General features: G+C 36.5%; 1 pseudogene; it reads right to left on the reverse strand.

Moving 5' to 3' along the window:
• Positions 1–19,215, reverse strand: part of LOC101566515 — a 47,820-nt pseudogene extending 28,605 nt beyond the window's left edge.
• Positions 19,216–19,441: the final 226 nt, after the last annotated feature.

Consider the following 19,441-nt stretch of genomic DNA (forward strand, 5'->3'; position numbering starts at 1 on the left):
GTACTATGTGAAATATGAAGAGAATTCCTACTCAAAATGTATTTTCAATAATCCTACAATTTATAATGATAAAAATTATGAAGACAAATAATCAAGTATAAAAATATGCAATGAGGAGATCCTTATATTATGAATAAAAAAAGATGTGAAAAACGGTATTTGCAACTACAAGGAATCATTGCATTTTTGATCAGGTACTAATTGTATTAGAATTTTTAAAAAGAGTAGGATTTAGTGACACAAAAATTATCTATTAAGTGAATACTACTTTCATGTAACAAGATGCTCAGAAGATATTTTTATATTATCCTAAAGTATTAAGTAAGTCTAAAAGTCAGAATAAGAACCTCATATTCAGGCCAGGGAGATAGCTCAGCAGTCTAAGTGTCTGCTGCGCAAGTGCAAGGAGCTGGGTTCAGTCCCTGGTACCGCATGCTGTACCGGCCTCATGTTCTGCAGACATGCACCTAACAGTCCAGCGTACTTCCTCAAAGCTTGCCAACAGACATCAGATCCATTGGTCTAACTTCTCCAGCAGCCTGTCCCACCCTTATCCCTTTTCAGGCTACATACTAAATGTAGTATGATTGGGAAGTGAAGGAGTCTCTTAAAGATATGCGAATGACTTTGTCGTTTTCCTTTTCTCACGAAGATCCAGTACTTGACAACCATAAATTATAGGAGAAAAGGTTTATTTGAACTCACACTTTGTAGAAGTTTCAGCCCATAGTCAGCTGCCTCCAAGGCAGAATGTATTGCGGAAAGGCCTGGGTGGAGGAATTTTATTTACCTCATCCATCCAAGAAGCAGAAAGAGAGAAGGAATGAAGGATTATAAACCCTTCAGAGACACTCACTCAATGACCCACGTCTTCTAGCCAAACCCCACCTCCTATCAGTAAGTAATCTACTATTTCCCTGTAATCCAATCATCTTCCAGAGGTATCACTTATGATTGCAAGAAGCATTAGGAAGACAGCTAGATATGAACTGTAACAGTGACCAATGAGTGCCAAGAGAGTCACTGACTTGAGGGCACATTCAGGAATGTGTGTAGCTTCTCATTTCACTGGTAGACATATGCTTTGGCAAAAGAGTTCCAGATCTGCTCCTCTGCCTGGGTAGTTTTGAACATAATTAAGAAGATATGGCAGTGTTCTAAAGAGACATGAAAACCAGTCTATTCTGCTGCATATATCTGTATGAATTTCTTCTTTATCAAGAAACTACCAGAAAAAAAGAGGGAGCTATCATAGAAGATAGAAAGATTATCAAGAAAATTGTTTATTATGCATGGAGAATTCATGCTGTGTGAGCTAGTAGGGTCCAACATGAATAGTAGGAACTAAGGCAGCATAAAGAATGAAAGAGGTTCAGACAGAACAGGATCTTCCATGGCAATGAATCATGCAATAGCAAGCCTTCTCTAAAGAATTCAAACCTGTGTCTCACGTGAGAATCAACATTTTGGTGCCAGCTACACGGAAGGTGCTGATAGTCAGTTGAGATTAATTAAAGCTGCATTAACCTAAAAGTAGGCTGCAGCCTCATTCAGTTGAGAAAGAGGTATTTTTCATCTTCTCCATTCTTTCACCTTGCTCCCAAAACTAGGGAAGAAAGGAGAGGGAGACAGTAAAATATAATAAAATCAACTGCACTCAATTCCTCATTCCAGTCTCTTCCAATCAAATTCCAATCCATGATGAGGGACACTGAGAGCTTTGAGTTGTATGTGAGACATGACTTTTAAACTGGGTTAGACTTTATATTAATTCTTTTAATTAGTATAAAGAAAATATTCACTTATTTTCAAGCATCCTGAGAAAACAAAAAAAGAGGAAAATTTTGCATAAACTTATCAATAAGTAATCATCACGAATGTTATTCAATGTAGCTCTGGAAATATTGGCCAGAATAATTAGGCAAGAGAAAGAAATAAAAATAAGAAGGATGTGAAAAGAAGTTAAATTATTTGTGAATGACATAATTCTCTACATAGAAGGACCCCAAAACTCCACCAAGGGCTTCTAGATTGAATAACTAAATTCAGTAGCATAGCTGGATACAAAATCAACACTAAAAAATCCATAGCATTCCTGTACATAGCAAACTGACTCCGACAGAAATTGAGGAAGCAATACCTTTCACGATAGCACAAAAAAATGGAATACCTAGAAATCAATCTAACAAAGGGAGTAAAAGACCTTTACATTGAAAACAATAGTTATGTGAAAAGGGGGACTAAAAAAGTAGAAAATGGAAAGATATGTCTTGTTGTTGGATAGGAAGAACCAATATAGAGAAAATGGCCATACTTGCAAAACTGACATACCGATTCAATGCAATCCTGATCAAAATACCAGTAGCATATCTCACAGAATTAGAGAAAACAATCTTAAAACTCATTTGGAACCAAAAGAGACCTAGAATAGCAAAAGCAATTTTGGGCAACAGAGGAAAGGCAGGTGCACCATAATTCCTGACTTGAAATCGTACTACAAAGCAACTGTGATAAAAATAGTATGGTGTAAGAAAAATCAGACTTGAGGATCAATGAAACATATGAGATGCAAAAACACCTGAAAACATACTCAGCTACTCAGATACCTTACTTTTGACAAAGGAGCCATATGGAAGAAAGACAGTCTCTTTAATAAATAGTGCTAGAAAGACTGATGTGTCACATGTCAAAGATAAAAGGTAGATGCATATCCTTCACCTGCACTAAACTAAAATCACAATGAATGAAAGATCTAAATATTAAAACAAAAACACTAAATATATTGGAAGAGACAATAGGTAGAACTTTTGAAGCTATTGAGGTAGGCAAAGACTTTGCAGTCCAAACCCTGATTGCACTGGAACTATCACAAAGAATCAACAACTAGAATCTCATCTTATTGAAAAGCTTTTACACCACAAAAGAAACCACTGAGAGAGCCATGTGACAACCCATAGAGTGGTTAAAAATTTTTTTCAGGTGTTTCTTATACAAAGGACTAATATCTAGAATAGATAAAGAACTAAAAAAAAAATCAGACCTCACAAATGTAAAGATCCAATCCAAAAAGAGACCTCTGAAATGAATAGAAACACTTCTGAGATATATGCAAAACATGTTCAACCTCAATGGTCATTCAAATGATGCAAATTAAAACAATGCTGGGATTCCAGCCCACTCAATAAAGAAAGGCAATTATCAAACAATCAATCAGTAGCAAATGCTTGCAGGACTGTTCTGTTAATTGATTTTTATCCTTTGAATTTCACTCTATGAATTTCTTCTCTTGATCCATTCTACCAGTCTCTTTTGCTTAGTGGATTGAGACCACTTACATTTACGATTATAGTTAATATCTATATTGACTTATCCTTGTCATGTTTTATTTTCCTGCTGTTGCTTGCCCTCCCACATTAATTGCTTGACTGGCAGATTCCTTCTACTAGGGTTCACAGAGTTGTAGTCCTTGTTATCTCTTTCCAGAATGTTCTCCAGAACATGTTTGGAATGCTAGTTTCATGGTCATAAATTTCTTCAGGTATTCTTTTCCTTGAAAATGTCATATTTCTCCAATAATTTCAAAAGATTGTTTTGTGGGGTACATCATTCTTGGCTGGAAGTTGTTTTCTTTTGGGGCTTAAAATTCTTTACTCCAAGCTCCCCTTGATTTGAGGTCTTGTATTGAGAAGTTTGCTATAACTGATGGGCATGCCTTTATAGCTGGTTTTCTTTTTCAATAATAGTTTTTTCTTTTTTAAAGAGTACAGAATAGTAATAGAAAAAATACAAACTTGCACTAAACAAAGTAATAGAAAGTCAAAAATGGTAGCTGTGTTGCATAATGCTATCTTCAAATTAGTGGTTTAAGTTACCAGATATAAACATGCAAATTTTTTTAAACAACAACAACAAAAAGTTATAAAAATGAAAAAGAAAAATTTTTTAAGCCTTAGCTGTTCCTTTCAAAAATTGAGCAGAAATTAGCAATACAATTATCCAAAGTATCCTGCATATATACATACATATATATATATATATATATATAAAGATATATGAATATATATATATATCTAAATATATATTTTTCTCTTCTTTTTACTCTTTCAGGCTCTCACACTAGTGAGACAATATGTTGTTTTCACATGTAGGTCTGATTTATTGCACTTAACCAATATAGTCTCTAGTTGCATCCATTTATCTGCAAAAGCCTCAAATTTATTTTTTCTGTAGCTGAATGACAGTCCATTTGTAAAAAATATCATATTTTTTTTTATCAATTTCTCAGTTCATGGGCATTTGGCTTGCTTTGAAGATATAGCTATGATAAATTGCATTGTTATAAACTGGGTGTACATATATCATTGTCATTTGATAATTTTTGTTCTTTTGGCAAATACCCAAGAGGGGAATAGCTGGATTGAATGAGACCTCCAATCCTAGCTGTTTGAAGATTCTATATATTGATTTTCATAATGGTTGTACCAGTATGTACTCCCTCCAACAGTGGAGAAGGGTTCATTTTTCCTCAAAGTCTCTTTAGCATTTATTATTCATTGACTTCTTGATGATAGCCATTCATTCTGGCATAAGATGGTATCTCAGCATTGTTTTAATTTGCATTTCTTGATTGACCAATGATGTTGAACATTGTTCTATATATTTATTTACCATTTGTATCTCTTCATTTGAGAAGTGTATATTCATGTCAGGTGCCCATTTTTGGATTGGGTCTTTAAATTTTGGAGGCCTAAGTTTTAAGAAATTCTTTATTGAATCTAGATAGGAGTTTTTTGTCTGAAGGACAGTTCGTTATAATTTTTTCCCAATTCATGGGTTTTCTTTTTATCTGTTGGTGATTTGTTTTGATGTCTAGAAACTTAAAAAAGGTGAAATCCCAGTTGTTGATTCTTTGAAGTATTTCCCATGCAGTTTAATTTTTGTTTATGAACTGTGTACCTATCCCTGTGTGCTTAAGATTTCTACCAATTTTCTCCTCCAGATTTAGTATGTCAGTTTTAAAATTTAAGTCCTTGATCCATTTTGACTGCAGCTTTGTGCATGGTGATAAGCATGTGTCTATTTTAAGCCTTTGGCACATGGAAAGCCAGTTTTTCCAACACCATTTGTTAAAGAGGCTATGTTTCTTCGAGTGAATGTTTGCTCACTTTGTCAAAGATAAGGTGACTGAATGTGTAGTTGTGGATGCATCTTCAGATCTGTTCCATTGATCCTCAGATCTGTTTTTATTTTTGCTAGTACCATGTTGATTTTATCCCAGTAGCTTTGTAGTGTAATTTCAAGTCACGGATTGTAATGCATCTTGACTTTCCTTTGTTACTCGGGAATGCTTTTGCTATTCTATGTCTCTTCTGGTTCCAGATGAATTTCAAGAGTGTTTTCTCTAGCTCTTTGAAGTATACTAATAGTATTTTAAGTGGGATTGCATTGAATCTGGAAAAAAAATCTTGGGAGTATGTCCATTTACATGATGTTGGTTTTTACTATCCAGGAACATTTTCCATTTTCTGAAATCCTTTTCGATCTCCTTTTTTGAGAGTACTATAATTTTCACTGTATAAATCTTTTACTTCCTTTATGAGATTGATTCCTAAGTATTTAATTTCTTTTGGTTTTATTGTGAAAGTTTCCATAATTTCTCTTATGGTGTACTTGTTGTTTGCATATAAAAATGCTATTGATTTTTGAGTGTTAACTTTGTATCTTGCTACAGACCGAATTTAGTTATTAAACCTGCAAATCTCTTAGCGGAGTGTTGGGGGTCTTCTTTGTGTAGTATCATATCATTGGCAAATAATGATAATTTCACTTCTTCCTTTTCAATTATTATTTATTTTATTTCTTTGTCTTGTCTAATTGTTCTGGCTAATGTTTTCAGAACTATACTGAACAGGAGTGTTGACAGTGGACACTCTTGTCTTATTCCTGATTTTAAAGTGAAGGTTTTCAATTTTTGTCTGTGTAGTATGATGTTGGCTGCTTGTTTGCGGTTGATGGCTTTTATCAGGTTGACCTAAAAACCATGTATTCTGATTTCCTGTAGGGTTTTTATGTACGAATGAAAGTTGGACTTTGTCAAAAGCTTTTTCTGCATCTATTGAGATGATCATGTGGCTTTTGTCTTTGGTTCTTGATGTGGTGTATTACATTTATGAATTTGCATATATTAAATCATCCCTGCATTCCTATGATGAATCCCACTTGACTGTGATGTATAATCTTGATGATTTGGTGCATTCTGCTTGTTAGCATTTTATTGAGGATTTTTGCATCTATGTTCATTAGGGATATTGGCCTGTAGTTCTGTTTTTGTGTGGGTCCTACTCTGGTTTTTGTATCATAGTAATACTTGCCTCTAGGAATGAGTTTGTGAGAATTGCTTCATTTTCAATATCTTTGAAGAGTTTGAGTAGTGTTGGCATTAGGTCTTTTCTAAATTTTTTGTAGAATTAGGCTGTGAAATCATCAGGACATTGGGTTTTTTTTTTTCGGAACTGGGGATTGAACTCAGGTCCTTGTGCTTGCCAGGGAAGTGCTTATTCCACTGAGCCATCTCCCCGGCCCCTAGGACATTGGTTTTCTTTGTTGGTATATTTTTTTTATTACATTTTCAATTTTATTGACTGATATTGAGTTCAGAATTTTATATCTTCTTAATTCAGCTTTGGTAGTTCATATATATCTAGGAATTTGTCCATTTCTTCTGTGTTTTCCATCCTGTGAGAGTAAAGATTCTGGAACTAGGTATTGATCATCTTCTGTATTTCTATAGGATCTGTAGCGATTTCAACCTTTTCATTCCTTATTACATAATACTGAGTTTTCTTTTCCTTTTTGATAATGTTGGCTAGAGATTTATCAATTTTATTTATTCTTTCAAAGAACCAACTCTTCAACTCTAATTCTTTGTATTGTGTTCTTAGTCTTCATTGTATTTATTTCTGCTCTGCTCTTTATAATTTCCTGCCTTCTTTGCATTTTGGACTTGACTTGTTTTTTTTCTAGGAGTTTGAGGTATAGCATAAAATTATTTATTTGAGCTCATTCTGTTTTCCTGATGTGAGAATTAATTGCTATAAATTTCCTTCTTAAGACAGCTTTCATTGCATCCCCTAAGATCTGGTAAGTTGTAACTGTATTTTCATTTGATTGTAAATATTGTTTAATTTCCTCTTTGATTTCATCTGACCCATTGATTGTTTCAAAGGGGATTATTTAGTTTCCATGTGTTTATAGAGTTTTTGCTGCTTCTTTTGTCAATAACTTCCAGTTTCATTGCACTATAGCCAGATAATATATTAATATTGATAATATATTAATATTGATTGTTCTCCATTGTTCTTGAAGATGTGGTCACCTTTGTTGTCTCTTTCTAAAATATGGTATAATTCTGATTCCTTTGCATTTACTTAAGCATTCTCTATGTGCTAGCATATGGTCTGTTTCAGAGAACATCCTGTGTGCAGCTGAGAAGAATGTGTATTGAGATGTTGTTGGATGGAACGCTGTAAAGGTCTACTAAGTCCATTTCTTCACAAGTTTGGTTTTGTTGTGTTATTTCTTTGCTTATTTTTGGGTAGTTGCTTTATCTCTTTGTGTCAATGGGTATTAATGTCCCCTAATAAAATTATATTATTGCTCATTATACTTTTCATGTCTGTTAAAATTTGTCTTATATAGTTGAGTGGTCCTACATTGGGTGCACATATATTTATAATTGTTATCTCTTCCTCTTGTAGTTTTCCCCTAACAAGTATGTAGCAACAATCTTTATCTCTTTTAATCACATTTGATTTGAAGTTGACATTGTCAGCAATCAAAATAGCTACCCCTGCTTTTTTCTGGGTTCCTTTCACATGAAGAATTGTTTTCTGTCATTTGATGTTCATTCTATTTATTTTCTTTTGATTTAAATGTGTTTCTTGTACACAGAATATTATTGGATTTTGTTTCTTGGTCCACTCTGCCAGTTTGTTTCTTTTGATTGGTGAATTAAAGCTGTTTACGTTGATGGTTATAATTGATATGTATTGGCTTATCTTTATCATGCTGTTTTTAGTACTGTAGGATCTCTACTTTTCCCCTCAACTTAATTGCTTGCTTTGATTGATTGTTCTCCTCTATTGTTCTTGAAGATGTGGTCACCTTTGTCTCTTTCTAAAATATCAGTCAGTATTCTTTTGGTTGATTTTGTTGTCATGAATTTCTTCTGTTGTTCTTTGTCATGGAAATATCTTATCTCTCCATTAAATTTCATAGAGAGTTTTTCAGGGTAAAGCAACCTGAGTTGGAAGTTATTTTCGTTTAGAACTTCAAGTACCTTATTCCAATCTCTTCTTTATTTGATGGGTTTTGTTGAGAAATCTGCCATGATTTTGATGGGCTTTTTGTGATAGGTGATCTGTTTTGTCTCTCTAACAGCTTCTTGTATAATGTTCCTTCACTCAGTCTGAGATCTCAATTATTAGGTGAAGAGTTATCTTGCTTAAAGCTAGCTGGAGTTCTATAGTCCTCATTTACAGTGTGAGATTCTTTTTACATGCTTGGGAAATTTTCTGCTGCTACTACGGCAAACGATCTTTTTATATCATTTGTGTCAATTCCAGTTCTTTCACTGATACCTATTCATCTTATATTATTTTTCCTTGAATCATCTTGCAGCTGTTGGATTGTTATTTTCTGGTTCCTAGTTATTTTTACTTTCCTGTTCACTAGCTTCAATGCTATCTTCAAGCTCCTTAGAAAGCTGGGCCTGCCCAAGTCTGTTCTAATATGAAGTGAAACACATGTGTATTGAGATGTTGTGACCCAGGCCAACAATTCACACTGGAAACCGCAGTTATTCTCAGAGCCCCACTCTACCTAGGGTGGCACCTTGTCCACTATCATATGGAGAACTATATGTGACTTTGATGTCACTGTAGCTGCTTGCATAGAGAAAGTGGTTACATATCCTTTTTCTTCCATTCATTCCTATGAGCACCAGACCATCAGTACATCTTAAAGTCTATCTTCAAGGTCTGAAATTCTTTTTTAACTTTTAAAGATTTGTTTATTTATTTATTTATTTATTTATTTATTTATTTGGTACAGGGTTTTACTATGCAGCTTGGACTCATAGTGATACTCCTGTCTTAGCCTCCCCAGCACTGGGATTATAAGCATGCTTCAGTATGCTCAGTTTCTGTGGCTGGCATGGCAGGTACTTGCATGGCATGTGGTACCAGGGCCCAAACCTGGATCCTTGTGCTTGCCAGGCAGGCACTTAGCAAGAAATCTCAGTTACTTTCCACTCATTGCTGGGACAAAATACCTGACACCAAAAATCAAGGAAGAAAAGGTTTATTTAGCTCACAGTTTGTGAAGGTTTCAGTCCATCCTTGGCTGGCTCCAAGGCAGAGTTGCACATTACAGAGGGCAGCAGCTCATGGTGGCAGAAAACAGCAAAGCAAAGGGAGTAGCAATGGCTTCGGAATCAAGCAAGCCTCTCTCCTTTTCTTCCACACTGACTGCAAAGACTAGAGCCCCTCCAAGGAAGCACTGTACAGAATCCTTCCTCAATCCCTTTATATACCTTTTTTTTTGTGCTGAATCACTCTAGGGTGAGCACTCCTCATCCCAGAGAGGAGTCACTGAGCTGATCTTGCCAAGTTGCTGACCCTTCAAGTTGACACAATGTATCAATCACCACTGAAGATCTGAAATTCTATCTTCTGTTTCATTCAAGCACTTTTCCCAACTTTTAGTGGAATTCTTAATGCCCCAGATATCTGTTTGAATCTGTTTCATGGATTCCAGTTCTTTCAATGTTGGATGTTGAAAGACATCTATTTTTTTTTAAATGTATATCTTCTCCAGAGTCACAAACTATGTCTTTCATTATATTCAACATTTTTGTAGTTATCTGATAAATTATTTCTGATTTTATGTTTTTTTCTAGACCACCATTTATCTGCTTTGTTACTTCTACTGTTACCACTTCAGAGAGTCCAGATGGATGACTTTTTCTCTGGGGCACAGGACAGAAAGAAAGAAGAAAGGAAAGAAGGAAGGAAGGAAGGAAGGAAGGAAGGAAGGAAGGAAGGAAGAGAAGAACAACAACAAACACTAAAAACAATGTTAATACTTATATAGAAACAAGAACAAATAATAAAGAAAAAAGAAAATGAATAGAAGTTTAAAAAGTGTCCACTTGGAACATGTCTCTGCTAACATTGCTAGACAGAGTGGACAGACAGCTGAGATCTGCTTTAATTAATCCCAACCCAAGAAGTCTGCCAAAGGTTTATGGCAGGGTAGTGGATTATTGTAGCACTCATACATTTAGTTCCACTGAATTTTAGGCTGGTTTCTGACTGTGAGACTGGGACTCAATTTGTTCAGCCTGCAGCACTTGTGCAACTCCTATGAGCTTTCACTTGGCTCCTTGATCTCTGGCTGAGTTGCACTTGGTTTTGCTTCACTCCAACACTGAGAGTCACTAGATTGAGCCAGCCCAGCACTGCTGTGAATAGAAGCTTAGTTTGGCCTCTCTCCAAAATGGTGATTAGCCATACTGTCTTCTGGGGAACATCTGGACCTGAATACCTCACCAGCCGCTGCTGTCTGCTGCATCCACTGCTCCATTCTACTTCATTCTCCACGGAAGCCTCTGAGGTCAGCAGTAGTCACTGTGCATCCGTAGGTGCCTCCTCCCATGCAGTGAGGAAGGGATCAGGTAGAAAGTGCTGTGTAGCACCTTCTTCTGCCTTAGTTCTCTCTTTGCTTTCCCCCTGGACTGCAGTTCTCACTTCAGATTCTTGCATGGTCCAGGGCACTCCCTTCCCTCCCTTTCCTCTTCTTCATATTGTTAAATTACATTGTCTTGACAGCAAATCTTGGAGAGGCTGTTTCTTGGCTATTCACCCCTTTTGCCATCTTCCCAGAAGTCACGGACATGTTAAATTCTTGAACTCGACCAAAAAGGCAGCTATTCTCATTAGTCTCATTTCATAGAAGAGACAATTGAGTGATAAACAAGTTAAATGCCTTGTGTAAAGACGGAAATTTAAGAAATGGAAGAACTGAAACCAAGTATTTTTATCCTATACCTATTGGTATAACACTTGGCTGTCTATGAAGATCACTTTGTAGTTACTATGATTATTGAACTCTATATTCTTCAAACTGCTAACTTTTCTCACATATCCTCCATAAAACCATGCTCTATGATCAATCTAATACTCTATTGTCAGTTTCTCTCTGTATTTCCACTCTTACATTCACACAACGCATTCTAGCATTTGGGTCAGTGCCATTTATTTTTTGAATGATTCTGACCCCAGGCATCTCTGTCCTTCCTAACCCTCTACCTGCCCCTAAGTATCATGATGCACCACAAAAAGCAGAAATAAGCATATTAATTCACACACAGTGACACCTTCCCTCAACTCATTATCTGTTAGGCCTATAACAAATACCAGAGTGAAAATCTGTGAGTTTCTATAAGAAAAGTACTTTGCTTTCTAACTATCCTCAATTAAAAAAATTAAAACCATTTAGATGGCAGATCTTGCTCTCCTTTCAAACATTTAATGCTTTTGTGTATCTATGTTTAGAACTAATTTTATGCCTAATAATCATTCATCTTGAGTACCAGTAGCCCATGTCCTGTGACATCTTGGCTCCGCTCAAAAGCTGAGCAACGTGTGGAAGTACCAAATGTATTCTGTGAAAATTGTTTTTATAGCAGGCTGATGTTCTTCAATCATCTTTTCATAAATTGAATATTGGTAACACACAACGTAAACTGCCTTGCAGCTACATTGGATTTGCTATGCTCAGATTACACACTTGGAATAAGATGAATGCTTCATTTTACACAAAGGACAATTTAAATAGCTCTTAAATATGCCCCTATACTATTCACAGAGCATATTTCCTCATTATTTTATTATTGCTTCAGTTTCTTCCTTCTTCTTTTTCTTTTCGTTTAAACCAGGCAGCGACTTGATTACTCCCTTGAGTCAGGAGAACAACTGGTATTTTCAATGAGCACTCAACTACAGGTTTTCAGAGTTGACTTCAAAATTTGCAGCTATGACAGAGATCCCTGGGAGCTCATTAGAGGACAGCTAAATGATAGAGTCCATGTATGAATCTTTAAAATATAGCCCTGATATATGAGTGCATTTTATCAAAATAAGAAATGCTGAAGGGGAAAAATATTCATGGAAACACTTTTTCTCCAAGATATTTTTCAACGCAGTAGCTTTATTAGTAGAGTTTGCCAATTGTCATCAATTTATCTCCTTAAGCACATAATTCAATCTATTCAGTGTTGTACTATGGCAATGCTGATGAGCTCTTAATTTTCCTCTATTTATTACAGCAAATGTATCACTGACCTTAATGAAAATGTCTATTAAATCAAAAATGTCAGTGCCATAGTTTTAAAGACAGTCTCAAGTGCAGAGGTTCCAAAGGTCAACATTGTATTTTGAAGTGGGTCATTCAAACATGTATTAAGATCTTAAGCAATGGGACTGACATCACTTGATAATTTAATAGTTTACTGCTTTTAAGCAAGAAACAGCTAAAATTTAGAAAGTAAACAGAATGATCTTTATTTAACTGTTAGAATTTCCTAAAAGCATAAAATTTACTTTCTTGTGTAAATACTTATACTCTTTTGGCAGAACATGTAAGAGTGAAAAATAAAAAGTATGGTTGGTCAAATTGCTTCAGCACTCTAAAACATATAATATGAATAAATTTTAAGTAAATGATGATAATGAATCATATTGTCATAGAACATTGCTGTATAAATGGTTGTTTCTCAGAGTTTAATTGTTGAAGTCTATTAAATTGATTACATTTGGATTGAACTAGCTGAATTAGATTGAGTGGATATTTTTGAGTTCTTTATGTCACAACAACTGGAAGATGAAATAACATTAAATTATTTTAAACACACTGTTTAGGAGCCTACTATATTCACAGTTTCTTTAATCAGTTTCTTTGGAAATGAGAGCTATTTCGACTGTCTTATTCCAGTCTCCAACGAGTTTACAACCAGTAGGAGATACAAGAAGAACAAAGCACAAACAAAATGGGAGTAAATGGTCCATTTAGTTTAACTCCTGGCTGTAATGGGATAGTCTGTCTTCACAAGCAAATGGTCCTCAGTTACTGACCACCACCAGATAAGTGGCTACCTGAGTACACTCTGTTCTGTAAGACTGAAATATAATTGGAAAGTTCTTCATTGAGCTGAATGAAATCTGTGTCTTTGTGGTCTCTTTCCATTGATTTTTGTTCTACTCTTTTGAAGCAAGAACAATGACTTATTCTTCTGCAGGATCATTTTTTAAATATCTGAAGATTTTTCTGCCTCTATTTTGATCAATCCACTTCAGCAAATACCTTTATCTTCTAATGAAAACCCTCCAGCTTCTATGTTTAAAAATCTTACACAATGACATTTTGAGATAGTCCTGTTCCTCCTCCCTACCATCTCCCATTTGTCTTATCCTGGTTGGGAGAAAAAATCCATGTGGTTTGAAGATAAAAATGATTAATACAACAGTGTGCTGTAGCCTAACCAACAAGTTGAGGTTGAGCTGTCCTGGGTCCAAGATGCCCTAGTAAATCATAATGATACCATGCTTGATGTTTTTTAAGGAATTTTTCCTATGAGTCAAATTTTCAAAGAACTTACACATTCTGCTCTGTCAGCGCTCACAGATTGGACGCACGGGTGTTGCTGACACTGAGCAATGCAAAGCAGTATCCTCCACACTGCTGACACGCGAAGACTGCCCTTTCATTTTCACCTGCAGCCACAAGCTAAGAGTCTGCTTCGTGTCTTCACAGTCTGTTTGACACCTTTAGTGAAAACGTCAGCCCATCTGTGCTACTTCGAGCTGTATTCTTCCATCTATCAGTGAGGCTTCCGGCTCCCTCCCAGCTCTGCCTGGCCACTTGAAGTGAGCTGCAGTCTTCAGGAAGCTTCTTAGTTTGTCCTGCTCCTCAGCTGCCATGTAGGTTCTTGCTGTTGTGTGTATATTATGTATCTCCCACGGAGCAGAGGTATATAAGCGCATTGGTTGCTGCTTCAGAGTGACTGCTTTAGAGTTTTCCTGGCTATCCAAGACTGTCTCCTTTTATGCTAATCACAGCTGGTCCATGATACTAACAAGCTCAGGAATCCTGCTGAAGCACCCACACTATGTCAAAGACCTAGCAGGGACATTGAAGATCAGACTCAACCATTTCACAGATTCATATTTGCTTCTGTCTCGAGGGATACGATTTTTACATTAATTCATGTTTTTGTTTATTGTATCAGCACAACTCTACAAATATGCTTGCAGAGGGCCAGACAAGTATCTCAGCAGATTAAAGCGCCTGCAAGCTGGTGCAGGGGCCCAGGGTTCAATCCCTGGGGCATGCTGAGAAAGTAATTGAGACTGGGCGTGGTGGGGCATGCCTGTAATCCCAGCTCTTGGGAGGCTGGAAACAAGCAGATCACTATGAGTCCGATCTAGTAGTGAGATGCTGACTACCCTGTAGACCCTCCCCTAAAATACAAAACAAACAAACAAAAATATGCTTGCAGATGTCAGAATTCAGTGATAGATCTTTAATGCTATTTTTGGGATAATTTTGGCTCTGAGAAGGTTATCTGTTGTTTCTATTTTATTCCGGTTTAGAAGTAACAACACTGATAAGAGCAAGGACAACAGACTCCCTCTAGAAGTCAGAGGGGAACAAGATCTTTTAGAGCAAGACTCTCTTTCTTCATCCTTGTTAAGAATCTTCCCTTGCTGCAAGACATCTGGCTCCAAGAGATGTGGTGATGAGACGGAGACACTAAGCACACAGAGATCTGGCTTCCAATGGTAGCCCACTGGAAGCACTTCCTGGAGCAATCTTGAGTACACAATGCAAAACAGGATAATATCTCCAAAACCAGGAGCTTGAACCCACATAATTTGGGGCTAGTTGTACTCTGCCTGAGCTCCATACTCTGAATGTTCCACATTGTGCTTTTGAGCAAGCTTTTCTCCTGCTACATCGGCATCGTTGTGTATTTCCCAGTATCAAGTGGAAGGTGCCCTATTTCCTTTATTCACTTAACTCACCCATGAATAATACAATATATTTTAACAAAAGGCCAGCAAGAAGCTAGGGCCTTGTGTAAACCTGGAGTCTTGTGTATATGGTTCACTTTGTAAGAACACGAGGGAGTATCCATAGCTAAAAAATATTAAAGAAGACATCCTGTATATATACTTGCTGAGCAACAGATTTGAAGATAAATATAGATAATATATCAACCATTGTTAATCAGCTATTCTTGTTCTGAAAATCTTTAACATATGAATTGTATGTCACCCTGTTTCTGTCTTTGTTTCTGATCTTTGTTCTTGCTTTTGTTTTTACTCTTCAAAATGAAATAAAATTATAATAAAACATATTAAAGAAGAAGCTTAGTTATACAGTTGCTATCACCCTGCTTCAACCTGACTGTTTCTCTCTTCCTGGAAAGCAAAAGCAATTTGGATCTAAATTGGTTTTTGCCTTGTTTCTTCCTAAAATGTGTTCCACATAGCATTAGCTGTATAGATGCAATGGAAATTAGTAAAATAAATGCATATGATGAAATAAGTTTGGAAAACTAGTTTAAACAAGATTAAATGTATTTTTCTGGTTATAGGACTTGTTAGTACTTCTAGAATGCAGACTCTTCTCTGGAGAGAAAGAAGGTGTTCACATTATTGATATTTTCTTGCAATTGAATTATGAGAGAAGATCAGCTCTCAGATTAGTAGTTTTGGAACTGTGGCAAATTCTAATTTTAACCCAAAGGTTAAAATTAGAAGGCAAAAAAGAAGAGAGGTTTGGAAAGCCTTCCCCTAGACTTCAAATACATATCTCCTCAGGGCCAGCCAGATAGCTCAGTGGGGTAAAGCTCCTGCTTTGGCAGACACAGGGACCAGGACTTTGATCCCCAGGCCTGCCTGGCCAGCCCTGCTCCTGGGGCGTGCTAAGACAGCGTGGAGAGTGAGCACGATAGCGCAAGCCTGGAATCCCAGCTCCTGGGGGGCTGAAGACAGGAGGGTCACTATGAGTCTGATCTACATAATGCGATGCTACAGACCCTGTAGACCCTGTACTAAATACAAAAAAAAAAAAAAAAAAACTTCACAAACAGAGTTATTGGAGAAGAACTCAATTTGTTGGCCTCATACCGGCAAAAGAAGATTCTGTGTTTTTAATCCATCCTACAAACTATTAGTATATCTGTCCAATTTTCCAATCCTTCCTAATTTTTTGTAGTTGTCTGGCTACTTTTACCCTCCCAAACCCATTTACTCTGATCTGATTTGCTAATTATATCAGTTATTCTATGCTGCTAAACCTGGATTGTTGAAGGATAATGCTAACCCTAACCCTGATATGGGTTGAATTACTGTCCTTTCTTTGCATTTTAAAATTTACCTTCATCTATTTTTATTTTAAAGGGAAAAACAATAAAAATTATGCATAATTTCAAAACAAGCTAATAAGAAATTATCAATGGTCATTATGCTACATATTGTTATCTTCAGAGTAGTTTCTCAGATTATCAGATACAGGCATGCAAAGTTGATCAAACAATATAAACAATAAATAATAAATATTCCTTTCAATGAACTCATACGAATTAGTAGTACAGTTATCTTAGCTATCTTGTGTGCGTGCGTATACATATTTTTTCTTCCTTCTTTTCTCCTTTCCCTCATTCTGGTTGTTTCCTTTTGAGCAGTTTTTCCCTTTTCTTAAGGTTCATATGCTAAAGAAACTACCAAAGAAAATGAATTTATTTGGAAGCAGCCAGTTGAGTTAGGATGGGATTGTTTTGGAAGAGGGTGGACTCTTACTCTAACATGAGCAATGTTTTACATAGAAGGGACAGTTAAACTCAGAGGGATACATGTACATCTGAAAAAATACTTTGTGGTGTCCTAGCAATGCTTCTATAAGCCAAAAAATGCTAAAAGTTCTGAGTAAACTACCAAAATCTAGAAAATATAGAACAGGTTTTTCTCACACAGTACTTTGAAGAATCCAACCCTAGCAATATCTCGGTTTCATACTTCTAGCCTCTAGAACTGTGAGAATATACATTTCTTTGTTTGAACAACTTAGTTTGTAGTACTTCATTTGGCACGTCTTGGGAAATAGAGCACCTCCAATGTTTATGGGAGGAAATGCCTTTGCTTGTCTGGCTTGTGTCCTCCCTAACCCCAGTTCTCCCTCCAAGACTTACCTGGTTGGCCACCTTCCCAGAAGTTTCCACCTCCACAACATTAACCAGAAGTCCATGTTTATTTCTCTGGATCTCTACACTTGCCTTGGCTTTTACACCTTTGCTCTATTCCCATAAAGCAACACGTGAGCATAGTACTATGCATCTGTATATAACGTCCTCCTCCAAAACTTTTAGTTGTCAGTTAACTGAATAATGTAGCTAAAATAATATAAACTCACAGAATGACAAGGCTATAGTGAAATATAAATTCTAGTGTGAGGCAGCAGTACATAATATCTATGCTTTATAGAAACTAGAAATTAATATTGAAAAAGGAAAAATGTTTTTAAAAATAACAATATGCAAATAACTATTGTTAATTTCCTATCATCTTGTTTTGAAAGTCTGTATCATTTTAAGTTATTTTAAATTTTTTGCTCCCTTTTAAAAATTGCAACTAATTTTATGACAATTGTAAGAATCTTTTTCATTGTGTAAGTTCTATGAACTTGACAGGTTTCATGATTATCATTATTATTTGATTTATTTATATTGATAATTGAAATCATTTTCTTGTTTTTATAGACCATGCTTTTCTCTCCAAAGTAGGTCTATCTATTTATAATAAAAGCAAAAACAAAAACTAAAAACTGAAAAAATAGTGGTCTGGATTCCCCTAAACTCAGATTTCAATGACTCATTCATGTAACCACTTTCCAAAAGAGCTGTGAGAAGCACATTTGTTCTTGCAAGGATATGCCCCTCAGAGGCCATTAACTATCTGGGGCCACCCCTGCCTGAGAATCTAAGAAAAACTATAAACTTTCCTCTTTAGAAAATTTAAAATAATGTACTTCCTATATAATTGCAGTACAAGTGTTCAAAAGAACCATAGAATTCATAGTTAAACTACCTAGAATTCCAAGTACCCCAAGCTAAGAATTCTGAAAGAATTACTTTTCCTCATGCACCTGCCTCTCAGAGGAGAATAAGTTGTTTCTGGTCCATGTAAAACATAATTACATTGGAACTGAGATGAGAGAATCAGAATTTCAGAAAGAACGAGGACACAGCAGGTCTTCAGATCCTCAAGTGGATTTGTCCCAAGTGGGGCAAAGCAGAGTCCCATTTCTCAGAACAGATCTTGACAAAAGAAACCTAAGGGCTTAATGCGTGTGTGGATTTTTCTCTCACATGGTGTCCAACTACTACCTCTGAAGTGGTATCTAGTCAACAGATCTACCTGTCTAAAGCCAGCTTCTTTTTTGTTCCCTGATAGAACCATCCTGCCTTTTCCTTTGAGGGCTCAGCCTTGTCTAGCTCATTTCACTTGCTTCAGGGTTGGCTGATTCTCTCTCAGTTTCAGAGTCTGGAACATCATAGAAAACTGGCTTGTTGATATCTTGCATTTACTCCCTTAAAGAGACTGGTTCAGGAAGGACCTGTGAGCCAGTGGGGGACTTCTGTGTAACTCCTAGAAGGAAGAGCTCTCTTGGAAATGGGTCTTCTGCCAGGAATTAGTCATAGAGTGACTGGTGGTCTTCTTTCCATCAGGAGGAGAATGTCTGTCTAGTAGGAAGGCTAACATCTCTACAGTAAAGAGGACACAGCAGATGGAGATCCAGTCCCAAAGTTACTCATTTAGCTATGGGGACAGCCTCTGCCCTTTCAGAGCCAAGGCCTCTAGCCTGTGGAGACATGTGTAACACCTCTCTGGTTTCCAGCTGAGATTGGGCACTGGGGAGGCTCAGCAGAGGGAGGTGAGGAGTTGACCCTCCAAGCCCCTCTTCAGGGTGGTCTCAGGCTGACGGTCAAAGTTCCTTCCAGGTGCCAGTCACTTCTCCCTCCTCTCCCATTACCACATTTCTGGGACTAACAGCTCTTCTACCTTTTTGCACTCACCACCCTCATACCTTCATCCTAGTCTCTGGGTAAATAAACTGATCTGATTACTCTAATGTGAATGTATGTTAGCCATTTTCTGTTGAGATGCCCAGTGATAGACCACTGTTGTCTGAAATCCACCCAATGCTAGACATTTCACAGACATGAGTATGAGCGTTCATTTTTTTTTGCCTAATCCCTTTTGAGAAGTGTTTCTATCACTTGCAACCGGAAAGAGTCCTGACTAATATAATCTTTCTT

The sequence above is a fragment of the Octodon degus genome, unplaced genomic scaffold (assembly GCF_000260255.1).
Source record: "Octodon degus isolate 3935 unplaced genomic scaffold, OctDeg1.0 scaffold00025, whole genome shotgun sequence".
NCBI lineage: Eukaryota > Metazoa > Chordata > Mammalia > Rodentia > Octodontidae > Octodon > Octodon degus.